At 45.9% G+C, this 22,568-nt stretch overlaps 1 long non-coding RNA gene across 2 annotated transcripts; it reads left to right on the top strand.

Moving 5' to 3' along the window:
- The first annotated feature begins 5,676 nt into the window (after positions 1–5,676).
- LOC127485343 (uncharacterized) lies at positions 5,677–20,733 on the top strand. Of its 2 annotated transcripts, XR_016218603.1 has the most exons (4): positions 5,677–5,888; positions 7,895–7,998; positions 18,502–18,609; positions 20,590–20,733. It is a non-coding gene; the product is annotated as an uncharacterized LOC127485343 (long non-coding RNA). The 2 variants fall into 2 exon arrangements; XR_007912441.3 differs by lacking the exon at positions 7,895–7,998 and having other exon boundaries at positions 5,686–5,888.
- The last annotated feature ends 1,835 nt before the right edge of the window (positions 20,734–22,568 follow it).

Below are 22,568 nucleotides of genomic sequence, written 5' to 3'. Positions count from 1 at the left end.
TGTCTCTTCACTCTCCTGACTGTTTCTTTTGCAGTACAGAAACTTCTCAATTTGATGCAATCCCAATAGTTGATTTTGGCTTTGATTGCCTGTGCCTCCTGGGTCTTTTCCAGAAATTCTTTGCCTGCGCCAATATCTTGAAGGGTTTCTCCAATGTTCTCTAATAACTTGATGGTGTCAGGTCATAGATTTAGGTCTTTAATCCATGTTGAGTGGATTTTTGTATAAGGTGTAAGGTAGGGGTCTTGCTTCATGCTTCTGCACGTGGAAATCCAGTTTTCCCAGCACCATTTATTGAATAGACTGTCCTTGCTCCAGGAATTGGTTTTAGATCCTCGATCAAATGTAAGTTTGTTGTAGAAGTTTGGGTTGGTTTCTGGTGTTTCTATTCTGTTCCATTGGTCTATCCATCTGTTTCTGTACCAGTGAATAGCAGATACAGGACCTACCTTCCCCCCATCCCACTCTAACTTTCAAATAAATCATTTTAAAAAGGTAAATAAATACGTTTTCCAACCATGAATATGGGAGGCCGTTCTTCTGTTTTAGCTCCTTCATTTCTTTCATTAGTGCTGTGTCATTATCACTGGTGGAGTCTTAACTATTTATGGTTTAATTTATTCCATTTAAAATTTTTTGTAATTATTAATGGAATTGGTCTTGTAACTTCTTTCTCACAGTTCATCGTTTGTTTATACAAATGCTAATTAGCTTTGCACATTGAATTTGTACCCTGCAGCTACTGGATTTGTTTTCCAGTTCTAATATTCTCTTGCGGGAGTCTGCAGGTTTCTCCCAAGTAGAATCCTGTCATCTGCAAACAGGGACAGTTGGACTTCCACCTTTCCTATTTGTATGCATTTTACTTGTTTCTCTTGCCTAATTGCTTTCATGATAACTTGTACTGTATTAAGAGTGGTGGTTGTAGACATTCTTTTCAGATTCCAGATCTTTGAGGAAATCCCCTTAGCTGTGAGTTTGTCCAACATAGCCTGTACCGTGTTGGGACATACCCCTTCTATGATGAGTTTGTTCAAGGTTTCTTTTTTTTTTTTAAAGATTTATTTATTTATCTGAAAGTGAGAGTAAGAGAGAGGAGAAGCAGAAAGAGAGAGAGAGAGGGGTTGGTCTTCCATCCGACGGTTCACTCCTCAATTGGCCGCAATGCCCACAGCTGTGCCAGTCCGAAGCCAGGAGCTTCTTCCAGGTCTCCCATGTGGGTGCAGGAGCCCAAGGACTTGGACCATCTTCTACTACTTTCTCAGGCCATAGGAAAGCTGGATTGGAAGAGGAGCAGCCAGGTTTTGAACCAGTGCCCATATGGGATGCCGACGCTTCAGGCCAGGGTGTTAACCCGCTGCGCCACAGCGCCGGCCCTATGTGCAAGGTTTCTAAATGAGGAGAGATTGTTGAATTGTATCAAGTGATTTCTCTCTGTCGAGGTGATCATATGAGCTTTCTCCTTCCTTCTATTGAAGTGATTTGTGATAGGTTTCTTGGTGTGTACAGGTTGAATGTACCTGAATCCCTGTGATAAACCCCACTTGATTAGTATGAATGATTTCTTGTTGTTAAGTTTATTTTTGCTATAGTTGGTTGAGGATTTTGCAGCTGTGTCCACTGGGGACACTGACTTGTAATTTTATTTTTTGGTTGTGTCCTTGCCTGGTTTTGAAGTAGAGGTAATGCTGTCCTCCTAGAATGAATTGGGAAGGTTTCCCTCCCTTTGAATTTTTAGGGGCTACTTTGAGATTAACCAGTTTGGTTCTTACTGAGAGTTTGCTAAAATGAAGCCACAAAGCCATCTGGTCCTGGGCTTTTCCTTGCTTGGAGCTTTTTTCTTACTGCTTCCAATTCTCAGCTTATTGTTGGTCTCTCTTCATGCAGCAGGTGTGGTAATTCACACCTACAGAGTTTTATCTTTCTTTCTTTTTTTCTTTTCTTTCTTTCTTTCTTTTTTTTTTTTTTTTTTACGGGCAGAGTTAGAGACAGAGAAAGGTCTTCCTTTTTCCGTTGGTTCACCCCCCAAGTGGCCGCTACGGCCAGCTCATTGTGGCCGGCATGCTGTGCCGATCCGAAGCCAGGAGCCAGGTGCTTCCTCCTGGTCTCCCATGCGGGTGCAAGGCCCAAGCACTTGGGCCATCCTCCACTGCCTTCCCGGGCCACAGCAGAGAGCTGGACTGGAAGAGGAGCAACGGGACAGAATCCGGTGCCCCAACCGGGACTAGAACCCAGTGTGCTGGCGCCACAGGTGGAGGATTAGCCTAGTGAGCCATGGCGCTGGCCCTTATCTTTCTCTTAATGGTTCTCAAATTTGTTGGCATGTGGTTTTCACAATCTATAATGGGCAGTGATGTTTCTGTGTTATCATATGCATTGTCGCATTTTCATGTCTGCTATTGACTTGAGTCTTCTCTGTTTTTATTGTCTACCTAAAAATTTGTTCAAGTGTATTTTTTTTAAAGATTTATCTTATTTATTTGAAAGAGTTACAGAGAGAGGCAGAGAGAGGTCTTCTATCTGCTGGTTCACTCCCCAGTTGGCCATAATGGCTGAAGCAGCACTGATCCAAAGCAGGAGCCTCTTCCAGGTCTCTCACGTGGGTGCAGGGGCCCAAGGATTTGGGCCATCTTCCACTGCCTTCCCAGGCCATAGCAGAGAGCCGGGTTGGAAGTGGAGCGGCTAGGACTTGAACCTGCACCCTTACGGGATGCCTGCAATGCAGACTGGGGCTTTAACCTGCTGTGCCACAGCACCAGCCCCCACAACAGTATTTTTTCCTTCATACTATCTGAACTCTTAGTGTAGAGTTACCCTTAGGAATATAAAGTAAACTGAAAATAGATTTTTGTAAAAATTAATGGAAATAGGAGAGGGAGGAGGAAGAAGGGTTGGAGCATGGGTGTGAGGGAGGGAAGGATGGGGAATATCACTATGTTCCTAGATCTGTATATAGGAAATACATGAAACTCGTATACCTTAAATAAAATTTAGCCTCCGAAGCGGTCAGCTGCTTCAAAATGAAGCTGAATATCTCCTTCCCAGCCACTGGCTGCCAGAAACTCATCGAAGTGCACAGTGAACGTAAACTTTGTACTTTCTATGAGAAGTGTATGGCCACAGAAGTTGCTGCCGACGCCCTGGGTGAAGAATGGAAGGGTTATGTGGTCTGGATCAGTGGTGGGAATGACAAACAAGGTTTTCCCATGAAGCAAGGTGTCTTGACCCATGGGCGGTCCACCTTCTGCTGAGTAAGGGGCATTCCTGTTACTGACCAAGGAGAACTGGAGAAAGAAAGCTCAAATCAGTTCGGGGCTTCATTGTTGATGCCAATTTGAGTGTTCTCAACTTGGTCATTGTAAAAAAAATAAAATAAATAAATAAGAGAGAGAGAGAAAGATATTCCTGGATTGACTAATACAACGGTGCCTCATCACCTGGGTCCTAAAAGAGCCAGCAGAATTTGTAAACTTTTCAGTTTCTCTAAAGATGATGATGTATGCCCGTATGTTGTAAGAAAAGCCCTTAAACAAAGAAGCTAAGAAACCTAGGACCAAAGCACCCAAGATTCAGTGTCTCGTTACTCCACGTGTCCTGCAACACAGACGCCGGTGAATTGCTCTGAAGAAACAGTGTACTAAGAAGAACTAGCAGGAGGCTGGAGAATATGCTAAACTCTTGGCCAAGAGAATGGAGGAGGCCAAAGAAAAACGCCAGGAACAGATTGTCGGGAGATGTGGGCTGTCTTCTCTGAGAGCGTCTACTGCTAAATCTGAGTTCAGTCAAAACTAAGGTTTAATAACAACAGATAAATAAGATTGTGTTTCAGATCTCAAAATAAAATTTAAAAATACAAATTTTGTTCACCTTTTCAAAAAACCTAATCCACTCATCTTTTTAAAAATTTATTTCATGTTTCAGTTCTGATATTATTTCTGTCTTCTAACTCTGGGATTTTCTTGCTTTTTGCGGTCCTTGAGGTGCATTGTTGTGTTTGTTGCATTTCCATTTCTTAGGCCATCCTCTGCTGCTTTCCCAGGTGCATCAACAGGGAGCTGGATCAAAAGTGCAGCAGCTGGGATTTGAACTGGCGCCCATATGGGATGCCGGTGCTGCAGACAGAGGCTTAACTTGCTACACCGTGGTACTGGCCCCTCAAATCAGTTTTTCAAAGTTCATTCTGATGTGCCCTGACCTCCACTGCTGCCTGGAGGCGCTCACAGCCTGAGCCCTGAGGGGCCGTGTGGTATCCTGGCCAGCCTCGAGCACCCTTGGTATGGCTTTGGCTCACAGCTAGTTAAATGCCCTTGAACTTGTCCCCCATGTACACAAAAATTATCTAGGGGCTGGTGTTTGTGATGTAGCAGGTAATGCTGCTGCCTGTGATGCCAGCATCCCATATGGCACCAGTTCAAGTCCTGGCTGCTCCACTTCCAGTCCAGCTCCCTGCTAATGCACCTGGGAAATTAGTGGAGGATGGCACAAGTGTTTGGGCCCCTGCACCAGTGTGAGATCTGGAAGAAGCTCCTGGCTCCTGGCTCTTGACTTTGGCTGGGGCCAGCTTCAGCCGTGAGGCCATTTGGGTAGTGAACCAGTGGACAGAAGATCTGCCTCTCTCCCCCTCTCTCCCTGTAACTCTGCCTTTCAAATAAATAAAGTAAATCTCTAAAAGATTATCAAAAATATGTTGATACTGACATCACATACAGCATCCTAAATATATAGCCCCTTAGTTGAGTCAATGCCACCTACAATAGCATACACAAATTCTGCTCCTGTGTGTCCTGGTCCGATACTGCTTTTCTTGTTATTGATAACATAGTCATGCCTTGTGTGCACAAACTTGCCTGTGTATAATTAATTTTATGTAATTCCCTCTTAAGTGTTATAGGAGTAAAAGGTGGATTCCTGGGGCAGCAATAAGTCACCTCCTGGTGTCCACATCCCACATAGGATTTCCTGGGTTTACATCTGGTCCAGTCCTGATTCCAGCTTCCTCCTGATGTGCACTGTGGGAGACAGCAAGTCTCACAAGGGCCCAAAACACAGCCCACAGTTCTTTGTGGGCTCCTGTGTTGGAGTGTGGGTGGGCGTGGATGATACGGGACTTTGCTTGTCATGGAATGGGAGCTGGAAACACAGCTGCTTAGAAGCTGACAACCAAGGCACAGAGATGAGTCTGAATCCCATTGTTTCAAGCATGTGGAGGCAAAACCCCCAAGTTACTTCTGGGAATCTGTGCCACCACTGGGAGAAGTACTAGGCTAAGAATGTCGGGGGTGTGTTTGGGAATTTGTAATTTGCCGGAGGATACAGACATGCAGGCAGTTTACAATAGACCCTTTCCGGGCCATATTCAGGAGTGGGAGATGATTTCCCACAGATGAGAGTGTGAGTTTTCTACATGAGTGCAGATTTGTGTTAGCCAATATAGTATATCTTCTCCTAGACAAGCCCTTGTTCACCCCTCATACACACTGCTCTGCACAAAGGTGCCTTGCCCAAGAACTCCTCTTCACTATTCCTCCCTGTGAGAAGTAAACACTTGGTTCATTTTCAAAGTAAGAATGGTAGATTCCGTGCACCTGAGTTTTTAGGGACCCAGGAAGGTTGTGGCCAAACAGCTGAAGCAAATGCCAGGAAGATTGTCACGCTGTTGTTACTCAGCCAATGAGGAACTGGGGGAGGGATCTGCTTGCTAGGAAATAAATAGCTTGCTGGAACCTGCTCCTGGTGTGCTGACACAAGGTGTTGCAAGATCAGAAATCGGGTCTCGCTCTTGTTGCACTCACTGAGTCGAGTCCATCACTTGAGCGGATGGGTGAGGCTGTTTCTCACACAGACCAAGCTTTAGGAATCATCTGTCAGCCAATGGAGAGCCACCCGTGGTGAGTGTGTGTGTTCCGCGAGAGGCAAACATGCGTGACCTTGCCTTCATTACTTGGCTGTGGTTTCCTGGGCTGTCCTGGGCTTCAAAGACCCCCAGGGATGAGAGAAGGCAGGGACCGCAGTTTCCTTGCTGTGGGAACTGAGGCGATGCCTGTGAAAGCACATTTTGCGCACATGCGAAGGTTGTTTGGAGATGGCTGTACATCTCTGCTAGCTGCTTCCTGAGTTCAGGAAACTTGGCCCTGGTTGCAGTGCTGGTCACGATGGGGTGAGGGTGAGGGTGAGGGACTGAGCTAGAGCTCGGGGCTCCACTTCAGGGGGCTGTGCTCAGTCTGAAGTTTTACTCTTTCTGCTGATGCTTTTTTTTTTTTTTAATTAAAGATTTATTATGTATTTGAGTTACACAGAGAAGGAAAGGCAGAGGCAGAGAGAGAGGGGCAGGCAGAGGCAGAGACAGATGTCAGTCTTCCATCCGCTGGTTCACTCCCCAGTTGGCCACAATGGCCAGAACTGTGCTGATCTGAAGCCAGGAGTCGGGAGCTTCTTCTGAGTCTCCCACGCAGGTATAGGGGCCCAAGGACTTGGGCCAGCTTCTACTGCTTTCCCAGTTCTTAGCAGAGAGCTGGATTGGAAGTGGAGCAGCCAGGTCTTGAACTGGCACCCATATGGGATGCCGGCACTGCAGGCGGCGGCTTTACCTGCTATGCCACAGTGCTGTTCATCCTTATGACATTGTTGTGTTTTTTCTTTTTTTGAAGATTTATTTATTTGAAAGTCAGAGTTTTATACACACACACACACACACACACACAGGTCTTCCATCCGCAATTGGCTGCAATGGCTGGAGCTCTGCCGATCCTGAAGTGAGGAGCTTCCTCCAGGACCTGGGCCGTCTTCCTCTGCTTTCCCAGGCCATAGCTGGATCAGAAGTGGAGCAGCCGGGTCTTGAACCAGTGCCCATAGGGACGCTGGCCCTTCAGGCCAGAGCATTAAGCTGCTGCAGCACAGCGCCAGCCCCTGTGTTGTCTTCTGATTCCTGGTGTTTCCAAACTCTCCATCTTCCTGTCCTCCAGTGAGCCCCTCCCCTAGCCTGCCTTTTTCATCCCTTCTCCCCTCCAGCCCTTCCTCCTCCTGTCTGCCTATGGGTACCAACTGTTATGGCTGCTAATGCTAAAGTCCTGCCTTACTCCTGGTGTTTTATTTCATGTTTGATCCTAGTATGAAAGATGATTTTATGTAATGACTGGACGGGGCCACCAAGTGCCCACACATTTGGCCAGGCATAAATTTGATGTTTCTGTGTGGGTACTTCTGGCTAGGTTTAACATCTATAGACTTTGTCAAGGAAATTGCCCTTCCTGGTGAGGTTTGAGTAGAGCAGAAGGGCTACTCAGTCCGTGAGCAGGAGCGGACCCTCCTACCTTAATGCCTTAGATAATTGACCAATACTCTGATAGTGTCCTAGAATTGAATGAATGGCTCTCCTGGGTCTCCAGATGGGGACGTGGGCATCTTGGTCCCTGGGATCCTCCCCAAATGACTCAGGAGCGTCAGTAGCTGTATAATGCATCTTTCTTTGCCAATACAGGCAAATGCCAGATACATAGAGGGATGAATGGATGGTTACATAGATCAACAGATGCATACATGGAGATTTCTGCATTCTGTTGTGTCTACTTACATTGGCATTTCTGGTTAATTTCCACAGAAATCTTGAGGATCTGAATTATGCTAAGGTGTCAGGCAGTGTGGTTTTGTAAAGATGAAAGAAACAGAAGTGTACCCTGAACGCACAAGCTTGGTGGGTAGATAAAGCAAACTCACCTAAGAAGACAAAGAACAAATCAAAGTAGAGCACAGGGAGATGCTTTGTCTCACAGAACAGGAGCACAGTTGAAATTTGTGCCTGTGTAATCTGCAATGAGGCCAATTGTGGTCAGAATAAAATTAACTCACCTGTTTTGGGGATCGGTAGGAGCAGTAAGACATCTTGGTTTTTCCTTAGATGAGCTGATTCCTCCACGTTGGATGTCCATCAGCCACACCTGGGAAGACCCCTGAGCTGTGATGACCCGAAGATCTCAACACGTTTCAGCTTTGCCTGAGCCTGTGGGTCTGGCCAGGCATTAGATTCCCTCCTTGCAAAATGCCCTGCACAGTGCTGAAATAGTTTGTCCAAGCTCTCTGTCTGATGGCTGAACTGCTGGTGGTGATGTACTAGTGTGTTCTCATCCCAGATTAGGTCCATGGTCACAGCTTCAGTGAGATACTCTTGGAATCGAGGAGCTAAATTTTTCATGCTCCCCTGGGACCTGTCTAACCAAATCTAGTTGCAAATGATACAGTAGCTTCTCTGGGGAAGGAAGATTGTTTCTTTGGTTTCTAGGAATAATCTACTGTTACACCTAGAAGAAGAGTATTCCTGGGTGGAATCCAAAACTCCCCAGCCAGCTATTTGAGTGGCACACAGGGAGGTGCACATGTACCATAGTGATTCCTTTTTTTATTATTTATTTTATTTATTTGAAATAGGTAAAGACAGAGAGGTCTTCATCCGCTGTCTCACCCCCTGACCCCCCAGATGGCCACAATGGCCAGAGCTGTGCCGATCTGAAGCCAGAAACCAGGAGCTTCCTTTGGGTCTCCCATGTGGGTAAAAGGGCCAAGGACCTGGGCCATCTTCTATTGCCTTCCTGGGCCATAGCAGAGAGCTGGATCAGAAGAGGAGCAGCTGGGACTTGAACTAGTGCCCATATGGGATGCTGAAACCTCAGGCCAGGTTTTTTTTTTTTTTTTTTTGAGTTAGAAAGGTCTTGCTTCCATTGGTTCACCCCCCAAATGGCTGCTATAGCTGGAACTATGCTGATCTGAAGCCAGGAGCCAGGTGCTTCCTCCTGGTCTCCCATGCGGGTGCAGGGGCCCAAGCACTTGGGCCATCTTCCACTGCCTTCCTGGGCCACAGCAGAGAGCTGGATTGGAAGAGGAGCAACCGGGACTAGAACCGGTGCCCATATGGGATGCCAATGCTGCAGGCGGAGGATTAACCAAGTGAGCAATGGCGCTGGCCCCAGGCCAAGGCTTTAAACCCACTGTGACACAGCGCCGGCCTCACCATAGTGATTCTTTAATATGTGGAAATGACTTTTTTTCTTAGGGATGTACTGTTTAAAAGTCTTCCTGTAATCCTTGCTGGTATATAGGAGAGTCAACAGTAGCCTTTGGGCATTGTTGTAAAATGGACCTCATGGTGTTTAATTTTTCACATTATGCTTGGGATTATCTCAAAGACCACTGGCACTGAAGTCAGTGTTCATGTAGCCAATGGATGAATATAATCCAATTTAGCATGTTTTAGCTGTCTCCACATTAGTTATTCTGCATCTGGCATCTGTTAAATACTAATCAATCAATGCTATTGATGTAAAGATCTTCAACCACTGGTGTTTACTGAACACTTTACCCCAGGTTCTCTACCCCTTGTTGCTAAAGAGAGCCCCTCTCTGCTTTCCCCTTGTTCCCCAGGAGGGCCCTGGTCCTATTCTGATCTGGTTGGGGCCTCTCCCTCTCATGTCTTCATGGCACCATGCTGGGAGGCACTTCCTGAATGAAGCATCTGGTGCAGTATTTACCCTCTTAGTCCTGTGTCTTCATGATCTGCCCTCAAGGCCTCAACCTCACCACATTTGGCAGGCTAGCTTTGTGGTAAAGTGTCTGGAATTAGGTTTGTGAAGGGGAGTAGGGAGAGGAGCATAGGTTCTTAGTTGTATGTCCCAGAATCCAAGCAAGATTTGGTAATGGCAGTATCCTTAGATATCTTTAAATGGCGCCTGTTTTAGAAAGAAAAAGCCTATCATGGTTTGAGGGTTCTTGTTTCCCACTTAAGTGCAGTGTAAGAACTTTTGTTCTCAGGTTGTAGAATTGCCAGGCTCTTACAGAGTCTTGAAAATCAAGGTTTCTTTAGCTGTGTCTCACTGATCCCCTTTCCTCAGCCAGAAGCTTCCAAGAAAGGACAGATACCTTCAACACCATCCTCTTGTGACCATCCTCTCACCTAGGCGTGGAGAGAAGACTAATGGTGAACCTTGTTTTCACAGTGGCATTAACTTTACTGTTTCCTCTCTACTCTGAGGAATGCTTTCAGTACAACTCCATTTCCCAAAGTTATCATGGTCTTCATTATTTGAAAGGCACAGTTACAGAGAGGCAGAGGAAGAGAGAGAGGTCTTCCCACCGCTGGTTCACCCCTCAAATGAATGCAATGGCTAGAGCTGGGCCAATCCAAAGCCAGGAGCTTCTTCTGGATTTCCCATGCGGGTGCAGGGTCCCAAGTACTTGGGCCATCTTCTACTGCTTTCCACAGCAGAGATCTGGATCCGAAGGGGAACATCCGGGACTTGAACCAGTGCCTGAGTGAAATGCCAGCACTACATGTAGGAGGTGACTTTAACTGCTGTGCCATAGCACCAGCTCCATAATATTTACAGAAATACTAATATACATTGTCATTTTCTTATTTATTTTGGAATCATACTTTTTGTCTTTTAAAATTTAAACTCCTATCTATAAGGGAGCAAATGTAGTATTTATCGTTCTATGTCTAGCTTATTCACTCAACATGACATTCTCCAGTTGCATCCATTCTGATGCAGATGTTAGAATTTCATTTTTATGTCACTGAATAATCGCATTGTATATGCAGAGTGCATTTTCTTTATTCTGATGTTGACAGTTGATTTCAGATTTTGCTATTGTGAACAGTGCTGCTATAAACATGGTTGTGCTGGTATGTTTTTAATACAACACGATCAGAAGAGGGATTGCTGGCTCATATGGAAATTCTATTTCTACTTTTTAAAAGATGTTTCCATGCTATTTTGCACAGTGGCTGCACTTACTTCCACTCCCACCAACAGTGTGTAAATGTTTGCTTTGAGCAACATCCTCCCCAGCATTTGTTACTCTGGGTCTTTTGTGTTTCAGTCATTCTGATGGGGTGATGGGATATCTGATTGTGTTTTGGATTTGCATTTACCTGACATTGAGTGATGTTGAATATTTTTTCATGTATGTGTTGGCCATTTGTTTTCTGTCACTCTCTATTGATGTCTTTTGTCCATTTCTTCACTGGCAGGCTAATTTTTGTTGAGTTTTTTAAGTTGATATATTCTGGATATTTATCTTTTGTCAGCTAGGCAGCACCCAAACATTTTCCCCACTCTGTTGGCTGTCTCTGCACTCTATGTATCATTTCTTTTGCTGTGAAAACCTTCTGAGTTTGATATAATTCCATGTGCTTAGTGTTGCTTCTATTGCCTGTGCTTTGGGTGTCTATCCAAGAGATTATCACCTACACCGTGTCTTGGAGTGTTTCCCTACATTTTCTTCAAGTAACTTCATAGTCTCAGGTGTAAAATTTGGTCTTTGCTGCATCTTCACTCCATTTTTGTATATGATCAGAGGTTTGTGTCTCATTTCATTCTGTTACATCCAGGTTTGCCATCACCATGTATGATAAGAGCACTTTTGGCTGCATGAATGTGGATTAATTTCTGGGATCTCTATTCTGCATCAGTTTTTATGCCAATATCATGTCTTTTAGTTACTCCAACTTTGTAGTATGCCTTGAAATCAGATACTGTGATACATCCAGATGGATTTTTTTTTTCTTGCTAAGCATCAGTTTGGTTATCCTGGTTATTTTGTGATTCCATATAGATTTTAGGGTTTTTTTTCTAATTCTGAAAACAATGGTATTTTTTTTAAGATATATATTATTTATTTGAAAGAGTTACAGAGAGGTAGAGACAGAGAGGTCTTCCATCTGCTGCTTCACTCCCCAGATGGCCACAACAGCTGGAGCTGTGCCAGTCCGAAGCCAGGAGCTGCTTCTGGGTCTCCCACACGGGTGCAGGGGCCCAAGTACTTGAGTCATCTTCTACTGCTTTCTCGGGCCATAGCAGAGATGGATTGGAAGAGGAGCAGCCGGGACTAGAACTGGTGGCCATATGGGATGCTGGCACTTCAGGCCAGGGCTTTAACCCGCTGCACCAGAGCACTGTCCCCAGTATTGGTATTTTGATGGGGGTTGTATTGAATCTGTAGATTAGTTTTGACAGTGTAGACATTTTAATGATCCAAGTAGAAGTAGAAAGACTACTGTTTCTTAAGTGTATGTACAAACTCTATAACAATAATCAGATCTCCAGTTGTTGTATATGGGTGAAACCATTAATTTTTTGTATTCTATGTATTAACTGTCACAGATCAGAGAAAACATACAAATTTGCCTTTTGGTGACTGGCTTATTTCACTAGTAATGGTTGCCAGTTGTATCCATTTTGTTGCATAAAACAAGGTTTCATTCTTTTTTATGGCTGAGCAGCATTCTATTACATATATTATGTATAACATCTCATTATGTATACATATACATACATATATCTCACATTTTATTTTCTTTGTGCAGTCATCAAATGATGGGAATCTGGATTGCTTCCATATGTTAGCTATTGTGAGTTGAGCTGCTACAACTGCAGGGGTACAGAAATTTTTTATGTCCAAATTTCTTATCCTTTGTGTAACTTCCCATTAATGGAATTACTGGGCAATCTGGTTGTTCGGTTTTAAAAGTTGTGAGGAAGGTATGAACCCAGATTGCTCTTTTAGATAGGGATCTCACGTTCCTATACATTTCTCCCACTGAATAAAAGCTTAAAAATTAAAAAAAAAATTGTGAGGAATCACTGTACTGTATTTCATAATGGTTGAGATAGATAACATTCCATCCACCAGTGTGTTGGGATATGTTTTTCTCCACATCCTCGCCAGCATTTGTTATGTTTTGGTTGTGGGATGATGGCCACTTTGCCTGAGATGAGGTGAAACTACACAGTGGCTTTTATTTCCGTTTTCCTGATAGTTGGTGAGCCTAAGCATCCTTCCTGTATCTATTGGCTGTTTGTGCTTCATCCTTCAAAAAATGCCTGCTAATCCCTTAGCCTGTTTCTTAACTGGAATGCTTTATTTTTTTGTTGAGTTCCTGAGCTCATTACATATTCTAGAATTCATCCTCTATCACAGGTATAGTGATATTTTCTCTGATTGTGCCGGTTGCTTCTTCACTTTGTTGAGTGAGTCATTGCTATGCTTCATGAAGCTCCTTAGTTTGATGTAACCCCATTTGTCTATATTTGATTTTTATTTCCAGTGCTTCTGGAGTCTTATCTAAGAAGTCCTGTATGCCAATGCCTTGCCATGTATCTCCTATGTTTTCTGCTAGTGATTTGCTGGTTCCAGGTGTTAGGTTTAGATCATGGATCCATTGTGGTTGGTTTTGTATAGGATGTAAGGTATGGGTCTTGCTTCACACTTCCACATGCAGAGATCCAATTTTACCAACATCAGTTGTTGAAGAGCCTGTCCTTTTCCAGGGAGTGATTTTATCTCATTTGCCAAAGATTAGTTGGCTGTGGATGCGTGGATTAATTTGTGGGGTTCTGATGTGTTATATTCATCCACATGCCTATTGTTATGGCAGTAATGGGGTGTTTTGCTTGTAACCGCTCTGTAATATGTCTTGAAATCTGGTATTGTAATGCCTTAAGCTTTATTTTTACTTTTTAAGAATGCTTAGATTGCTTTAGCTGTTTTGGGGTCTCATGTTTCCATAATAACTTTGCTATATCCCATAGGGTTTCATATGTTGTGTTTTGATTCTCGTAAATTTCAAGGAAGTTTTTCACTTCATTATTCATTTCTTCAGTGACCCATTGATATTTCAGAAGCATGTGTAATTTTCATGTATTTACAAATGCCATGTTCATGTTGCTGACTTCTACTTTTATTCCTTTGTGGTCTGAGAACATACATGGTATGATTTCATTTATTTGAGAGGCAGAGTTATAGGCAGGGAGAGGGCAAAACAGAAAAGTCTTCCATCCACTGGTTCACTCCCCAAATGGCACAATAGCTGGAGCTGGGCTGATCCAAAGCCAGGAGCCAGGAGAGTCTTTTGAGTCTCCCACGTGGGTGCAGGGGCCCAAGGACTTGGGCCATCCTCCACTGCTTTCCCAGGCCACAGCAGAGAGCTGTATCAGAAGAGGAGTGGCTAGGACTCAAACCGGTGCCCATATGGGATGTCTGCACCACAGGCAGAGACTTAGCAACTGTGCCACAGTGACCCCCCTATGGTATGATTTCAGTCTTCTAGAATTTACTGAGACTTGATTTCCATCCTAGAAAACGTTCTTCACTGATGACAAGAATGAGTATTCAGCAGCTGTTGAGTGAAATGTCCTCCAAATGTCTGTTCAGTCCATTTGCTCAACACTGTGTTTCACTGGATCTTAGCCAAAGACCAAGAAGATATCAGTACCATGCTGTAACTCCAATCTATCTTTTTTAAAAAAAGATTTATTATTTGAAAGACAGAGTTATAGAGGTGTGTGTGTGGGGGGGGGGGTCTTCCATCCACTGGTTCACTCCCCAGATGGCCACAATGGCTGGAGCTGGATAGATCTGAAGCCAGGATGCCAGTAGCTTCTTCTGGGTCTCCCACGTGGGTGCAGGGGCCCAAGGACTTGGGCCATCTTCTACTGCTTTCCCAGGCCATAGCAGGGAGCTGGATTGGAACTGGAGCAACCAGGGCTCGAACTGGTGCCCTTATGGGATGCTGGCACTTCAGGAAGCAGCTTTCCCACTATTCCACAGCACCAGTCCCTGATGTGTCTTTATTGATTTTTTCACTGGGTGATTTGTTACTTTTCTCTTAGAATCTTTAGACTTCTCTCCTTGTTCCTGTATTTTGAGAATGTGACTGTAATGTGCCTTGGATAAAATCGTCTCTGGATTGGGGTCCTTTGAACTTCTTGTATCTGGATGTTTGTCTCTTTTAAGAAACATGGCACTTTTTTGTTCTTTTCATATCCTAGGTAGCTGAAGTCGGAAGTCAGCATGGCTATACACTATCTGGCCATCTTGGATATCCTCCTATGTGGGGATAATTAAAATATCTATCACTTTATCGTTTCTTGGTGGTGATGTAGCCAGGCAGAAAACCCATGGGATCTTGCCCAGTGCCTTTGCCAATGGAAACACACCTGCTCGGATCCATGCTGCTTGGTTCTAATCAGAAGCAGGGCAGCTGGAGCAGCAGTTCTTCCCATAAAATCCTAGATGAATTCTGATTTTATTTTGCCAAAAAAGGAAGAATAGATTAAAAAAAGAGAAATAAAAGACCATGAAGAAGACTGCAAGGAGACTGAATGAGAGGCAGCAGCTGGAGCGTGCATCCCTCACTCCGAGTCTCAGACTCACCTGAGCACCTCATGTGGTAGGGAAGGGCTGGGCCTGCTGCACCCTCCCTGTCCACCTCTGCCCATGGAGAAGTCCTGCTTCCGTTCTTCCACCCTCGTCACTGATGCTTCATTTCTAGCATTCTTCAGCCATACTCAGTGTGGCTAACTCCAGTTGGCTTAGCCAGGCCCCCGTGGGAATGCGTTTGGTTGTTCTTATTTGGGGTTACTATGGATACGGCTGCTAGGAATATTCCTGTGCATGTGGTCTGTGCACCTGCCCTCAGGAGTCAGTCACGAATTGGTCACATGGTGACCCTGCTCAGAGACCAGTAACGTTGTACCAAGCAGCAGTTCCTGCTGTCCCTCTGATCCCCTTCGCTCTGATGGCTTCCATTCCCACTCACTGCACAGGACCCCTTCCCTCCCATTTCCCCTCCCCTCACTCTGCTCCCTGGCTCCAAATCCATGAGCCCTTCCTCATGGCCTCTTGGACCCAGTGAGTGACCTGGGTCAATGTCTAATACTGGCCCCTCCTAACTCTGCACCTGTGTGGGCCCTGTCGGGGAGGATGTTCATGATCAGTGTCAGGCCCCTGGAGCATCTCCTGCTGTGCTGGTGGAAGGTGGGTGGTCTTGTCACCTGTGTCACACCCAGGGCCTGATGCTCAGGCCTCTGCAGAGCCAGGCCCCTCCTTGTGCTGTATGGGGCAGCCTGGGCTGAGCTGCCCTTTGTGAGCCAGTCCCCCTCAGGAGGGATGAGCAGGGGTTGCTTTGTTCTCCAGCACAGTGAGTTACAGAGCTTTACCCTAAATCAAGAACAGAGGCCTCAGCGTGCCCTGACGTGCACGGAGCTCTTGCCGTCCAATGCATGTTTGAACAGGGTGGTTGTGAGTACCCTGATTGGAGGAAGCCATTCAGAAATGCTCATGGATTCAGAGTGAGAGGGTCTGTCACTCAGGCAGTGATAGGTCAGGGAGTCGATCTCGTGCGTTCTGTGCAGTGAAGCTTCCCAAAGGGTGACTGTTCCACTGCTGCTTTTCCCATCCATTTGAACAATGCCAAACTCACCTGCCTACTCAACCTTGGGAGGGAGGGTGGGGTGTGTTTGTGTATTCAAAATTTGTTTGGGTAGCAGAGGGACAGACACAGAGGGCATCCATCCTTTCATCCTGTCCTCAGATGCCTGTGTGGACACAGTTTTCTCTGTTCATGTGTAGGAGGGCCCAGTGATAGCCCCCAGTATGAGTTGAACTGCTGACATAGTGCCATGCTTTGACTTGGACACCCTCTTCAAGGCTGTGGCCTCAATTCTTAGAATGGTGAGTGTGGGAATATCTGAGACCGTGTTTAATTTTGGAAAACGGCCAGACTGTTCACCAGAGTAGTGAGCTCTCATGCATCCACCAGCAATGAGTGAGAAATCCTGTTCTACATCCTTCACAGCAGTTGTGATGTTTAAAAAAGAAAGAGTTCATCTATCTTAAGAGATGTGTATTGTAAAACAGTGACCATTTTGACACCATCAGGAGTTTCCTCCTCAGGCCTGGGCAGGGAGGCATTCATTGCTCCTGTCTGCGGGGGCTCGGAAACGATGAGGCGAAGGCAAGGAAAAGGTGAGGGAAGGGGCAGAAGGCAGGAGACGGAGCCGCAGAAGGCAGGAGACGGAGCCGCTCCACCCTGCTGTGCTCTCCCCTCCCCACGTGACAGCGCAGGGGTCACAGCACGCTGCTGTGTGTGGCCTAGGTCTGTCTGCTGGAATTCCATGCACAGAGGAATGGGAATGAGAAGCATGGAGCCGCCTTCTTGGGGGTCCCAGAAAGTGAGGGTGGCCCCGAGGCAGGGCAGGATCCATAGTGCCGGCTCTCAGTGGCATTGTAGAGGCTTGTGCTTCTTATGGCGTTAAATATGGGAAAATTCATTGTCATAACTCTACACACCATTCAAAGTGTGAACATGGATCTGTGCAAAGAAGACTGTGGGCAGAATAGTCTACTTGAGCCAGAGGCTCACGCATGGTGTGCAAAGCCAACAGGAACTTGAGCACCAGCCCTGTGCAGTGCTGTCCGTGTGCATCTCTGATCTTAAGCCGGGAAAGAACCTGCCTGCCAGGGCCCAGCCATCTCTGCCCCATTTCCTGGGTGGCTCCTTGGAGGTCCCTGGGGACTCCAACAATGGCTGCGGGATTTTGTGATCATCTGAGGTGGTTTTATTTTATTTTTTTAAGAATTATTTATTTTTATTTGAAAGTCAGTTACACAGAGAGAGGAGAAGCAGAGAGCAAGAGGTCTTCCAACCAGAGGTTCACTCCACAACTAGCTGCAATGGCTGGAGATGGAAGTGGTGTCTAAAGCAGGCTTTGTGCTCTCCCTACCTCTCGGCTGCCAACCCTGTGGCTTGGTCTCGCAGCTCCCATTTGGGATTGTCGAGAGGTGAACTTCATCTCGTCCATCCACCAAGCGCATGGTTCTTATGAAGGCATAGCTGGAGGCAGCCAGAGCAGGGACGGTGGTCGTTACTAAAGAGGAACAGGGCGCATCAACACTGATCCAGAGTACATTCATCCAGCCAGGGCAGATGAGGAAAAGAACTCGGGGAATTGTGGAAAGTAGCCCCAGGGCCTCTGAAATGCCGTTCTCAAGCTCCCAGCTTGGAGAGCAGACTCTTAAATGGCAAAGCACAGCGGGGTTCACCTCATGCTTGGTTTGCTGGAGGTTCCTGGAGGTGGTTAGGATTAAGAGACTGAGGCAAGCCCCAGGCAGTGACGATGGGAAACTATCTTCCGTTCTTAAGGTTAAAAACTGATGGGCAGGCAATTCTCTCCAGTGTGATAGAGAAGGTGGCACTGCGAGAACATATGGAGGGATGTTTGGGGCTTGGGGGGAGGTTCTTTTTCACCTCCAGGGATTCAGATCTGTGTAATGGATGCTCACTGCCATGGACTGCTGCAGATTCAGCTGCTGCCTCCCTGTGGGTTGCAGACCTGTGGTGGTACCCTTACTGTTAGCACAGTCAGGGTGAGCCTTTGGCACAGCAGTTAAGCCACTTCTCGGGACGCATGTATCCCTTGGCAGAGTCCTGGGCTCCAGTCCTGGCTGTGTTCTGGTTGCTCATTTGCTGCTAATGCACATCCTGCTAGGCAGTAGTTGAGGGCGCACATAAGAGTCCCTGCCACCCATATGATGTTCCAAGCTCCTGGCTACAGCCTGGCCTCACCCTGGCTGCTTTTGGGATTTTGGGTATGAGCCAGCAGAAGAAAGCTCTCTCTCTCCATCCCTCAAACCTCCCTCATTTGCCTTTTCAATAATTTTGTCTTTCAGGGTAATACAGTGGAGCCGGGTGCTGATTGTAGTCACAGAAGATGGTTATGTGTAGGTGCTGAGCTGCATATCAAAGAGCCCCATCACTTCACTTACACTTTGAAGCAAGTTAGTAGCTCTTATTTCTTAACATGTAGTGTTGTCAAGGTAGCTGGAGGGTTTCATCTCCAAGCCTATCAGATGCAGAAGCTCTTCAATGAAACCTACTCACTTGTTAGTCAGAGGATAAGCCTGGGAGCCACCTGCAGCTCCACCCACCTGCATGGCCCAGTCAGGTCGGTGACTCTGCAGAGGCCCCTGGAGTGGCCACTTTGATCATTGCCATCTGCAGGATACACACAACATGCTCCTTTCTTGGGCACACTGTCTGGGCAGGTTCTTGTGAAGTGACACAAAGAACCTTTCCCTCCAACACAGGATCTCAGGTGGAAGCCAGCAAAGGTGTTTGCTGCTGTGCACTCAATACAGACCTGGAAAGATACTTTGTCCCAGTCAACGACATTTACTTTTAGTTGCCTTGGTGCCAGAGAGATTTCGGCTGGCTGATAACTCATACTCATCACTTCAGAAACTGCAAAAGCTTCAAGTGGCTTTGCTGCACTAATCAGTTTTCTCCTAGCAATGTAAGTGATTATATTTTTTTCCATAGAAACCAGAGACACAAGAAGGCTGGGGACGAGAGGTACCTTACATGACACATTCACTATGGCTGCATGGCGCATTCCGTGCACACCATCTCCATCACTCTCCACAAGAAACGCAGGCCAAAGGCAGAAGGATGAGATACTTTGGCCTTGGCCACAAGGCTTGTAAAAAAGTGGCAGAGTAGGTACAATGAATCCCAGGTCTCTCAAAGCCTAGGATAACCCCGTTCCTTCTTGCTAATCTCCAGAAAGCTGGAACTGGACTGAAAAGGATTCCCCAAAACAGCCCCATGAAAGGAAACCTGGCCAGTGGCCACCGTGTAGGAGCTTTCAACCAGGTGCCTTGGGGTCTCCCACTATTCCTAGTGCCATCTAGGTGCCCTGAGACCTGAAATGCCCAGCTCTGCCGTTGGTGGTCAGGGGGACCTCACCTCCTTCCTAGCTCCAGCGCTGCCTATGGTGTCCACACAGTGGGCGGCTTTCAGGGTCAACAGGCAGATCTCCTGGATGGCAGTGTGGCTTTCAACAATCCGGTGAGCCACCACTTCCTGCCGGGGAGCAGAAGGTGGCACGAGAGGGAGGAGGTGAGCTGGTGTTGGAGGTCTGCGGGAAACAACACAGCCTCGAGGTCAGGTACAAACACTGTCGAGGTCAGGTCTTGCTCTATGCATTTTTAAATGGAGGAGCAAGTTTGCTTGATATGCACTAGCCCAGCCACGTACCTCTGGAATGCCCCAGAGGTGGAAGATTTCAGAAAGAAATTCTATTTTGCAAAATGCATTCTTTTGGGTATTTTAATGTTTAAAGTCAAGATGGTGGAATGAGTCACCTTCTGATTGCCAAACTACTCTTCTCCAGCCCTACTGAATGTGATCACAAGCTCTCACTGAAACATGGTTAAAGGGGTGGAGGTGGAACTGCTTGTAGACAAACTAGATCATTCTCAGAAGTCCAGGGTTGGCACTGCCCAGCAGCCTCTGGTTGCTGTTCTCAACTTTTTCTTGGGATTTTATAGACATATATGTTGGTGTAACCACACTCAGGAGAACAGTTCCATCTCCACACAAAACTTACCGGTACTGCTCTCTTGTAGGCACATGCTCCCCCAGCCCCTACACCCTTGTCAACCACTGGCAGGTTGTCCATTATGATACTTTTGACTTTTTCTAGAATGTCCTAGAAATGGGATCATACCGCATCTACTCTTTGGAGACTGGCTTCTTTCACTCAGCATAGGGCCTTGAGTTTTATCCAAATTTTGCTGGGAATTGACTGTAGATTCCTTTTACTGCCGACTCTAGTCCCTCATAGGGCTGCACCCCAGTATCCAAGCAGCTGTCAAACAGCTTTCCAAGGTGGCTTATTTACCATCTGATTATTTTCTTTGGTGCTGTGTCTTTTCATGCTTTTTGCTGATTTTCCTGCTCTTTGTTAATGCCCCTAGGAAGGCAGCAGGAGACCCAAATGGAGTTCCAGGCTCCTAGGTTCAGCATGGCCCAGACCCAGCTATTGTGGCCATTTGGGAATTGAACCAGCAAATGAAGATCTCTGTCTCTCCCTCTCTGTAACTCTGCCTTTCAAATAAGTATGTATATAAATAAATAACATTTTCAAATAAAAAAGATTGTTATTTCTCCAACTTCCTTCCTTCTAGCCTTAGAGGGGACAAAGGGAAGAATTAATAAAATGGCTGACTGGACAACTGAAAGTGCCCAATCTGAACTCAGAGGAAACCAAATGAGCGATGTGTCCGACCCTGTTCCCCAACAGGAGCTGTATGTAGGTCTCTCCAGTCACCTTTCTTACCACATCCTCAGTGCCCCTCAACACCTGAACCCTTGCCCTAGACTACAGGGTACAGGGGTGCCCACAATGTAGTCCCAGGTGTGGTGTCAAAGCAGGATGTAGCTTTTCTTAATACTATTGCAAGTCAGTTATATAAAAGAACATATATGTTGATTGAGCTTATAACATTTGGCTAAAATAATAGCACTAACTATTGCTAACATTGAGTACAGAATAATACACAAGGAAGCAAATACAGCCTCTAACGAGGCAGAAAGGCCCTGCAGACTTTTCTAAGATGGTCACAGATGCACTTTCACACGGGTGATAATGTACAGAAATAAACAATTCTGTCACCAGAGATTTGACCTACACTGACATTTCAACAGTAAATGCTAAGAAATAATTACTTTTCTTGTTTTCTTAAAAATTAGAAGTAGGGGGACAGCGCTATGGTGTAGTGAACTAAGCCTCTGCAGCGCCAGCATCCTTTATGGCACCAGTTTGTATCCTGGCTGCAACTCTTCTGATCCAGCTCTCTGCTGTGGCCTGGGAAAGCAGTAGAAGATGGCCCAGGTGCCTAGGCCCCTGTACCCACGTAGGAGACTGGGAGGAAGCTCCTGGCTTTGGATCAGCTCTGACCATTGCAGCCATTTGGGGAATGAAACAGCAGATGGAAGCCCTTTCTCTCAGTCTCTCCCTCTCTCTGCCTGTAACTCTGCCTCTCAAATAAAAAGCTTTATTAACATTAGAAGAAATTTTTGGGGGGATAATTAAGTAACCCCATTTCTCTATAAAATTTTTTTCCAAAGAAGTCTAAAATAATACCTTCTTTTCCCTCTGAATACACATTTCCATTTTTTAAAATGGTGTATTTATTGGATCTGGCACTTTGACATAGTGGGTTGAGCCAGCATCTGCAGTGCTGGCATCCCAAATGAGCATTGATTCGAGTCCTGGAGGCTCCATTTACAATCCAGCTTCGTGGTAATTTGCCTAGGAAAGCAGTAGAAGCTGGTCCGAGTGTTTGGGCCCCTTGCTCCCACTTGGGGACCCAGATGAAGCTCCTGCATCCTGGCTTTGGCTTAGTCAAGCCCTGTTTTTTTGGTCATTTGGGAAGTGAACCAGCAGATGGAAGAATCTCAATCTCTCTCTCTCTCTCTCTTTCTCCCTGTAATTCTTTCAAATAAATTAAATACTTCATTGTTTTTTAAAGATGTATTTTATATTCAAAAGATAGATTGGCAGGGAGATAGAGTGAGAAAGAGATCTTCCATCTGCTGGTCTACTCCACAAATGCCCACAACAGCCAGGGCTGGGCCAGGCCCAAGCTAGGAGCCAGGAACTCCATCTGGAAGGATTTGGGCCATCAGCCACTGCCTTCTCAGGCCTATTAGCAGGAAGCTGGATCAGAAGTGGAATAGTTGGGACTCAAACCAGCACCCCAATATGCGGCACTACTCACGTGGAACTAAATTTATGGTGCCTTGTAAACAAGCTCAAGAGTGTAAAATTTCTAGATGAAGATTCAAAGAATCATCACAGCCCTCTAAATGCTGGTCCTATGTCTTCGGTGACAAGGGACCCACTTCTTCCCAAAGCAGTCCATTCCGTCTTAAAAGAGCTGTTGAGCTGGCA

This window comes from Oryctolagus cuniculus, chromosome 12, assembly GCF_051225735.1.
Source record: "Oryctolagus cuniculus isolate XC-2025 breed Fujian yellow rabbit chromosome 12, ASM5122573v1, whole genome shotgun sequence".
NCBI classification, from domain to species: domain Eukaryota; kingdom Metazoa; phylum Chordata; class Mammalia; order Lagomorpha; family Leporidae; genus Oryctolagus; species Oryctolagus cuniculus.
Note: the sequence above shows the minus strand (reverse complement) of the source record. Positions and strands in the feature narration are given on the sequence as shown.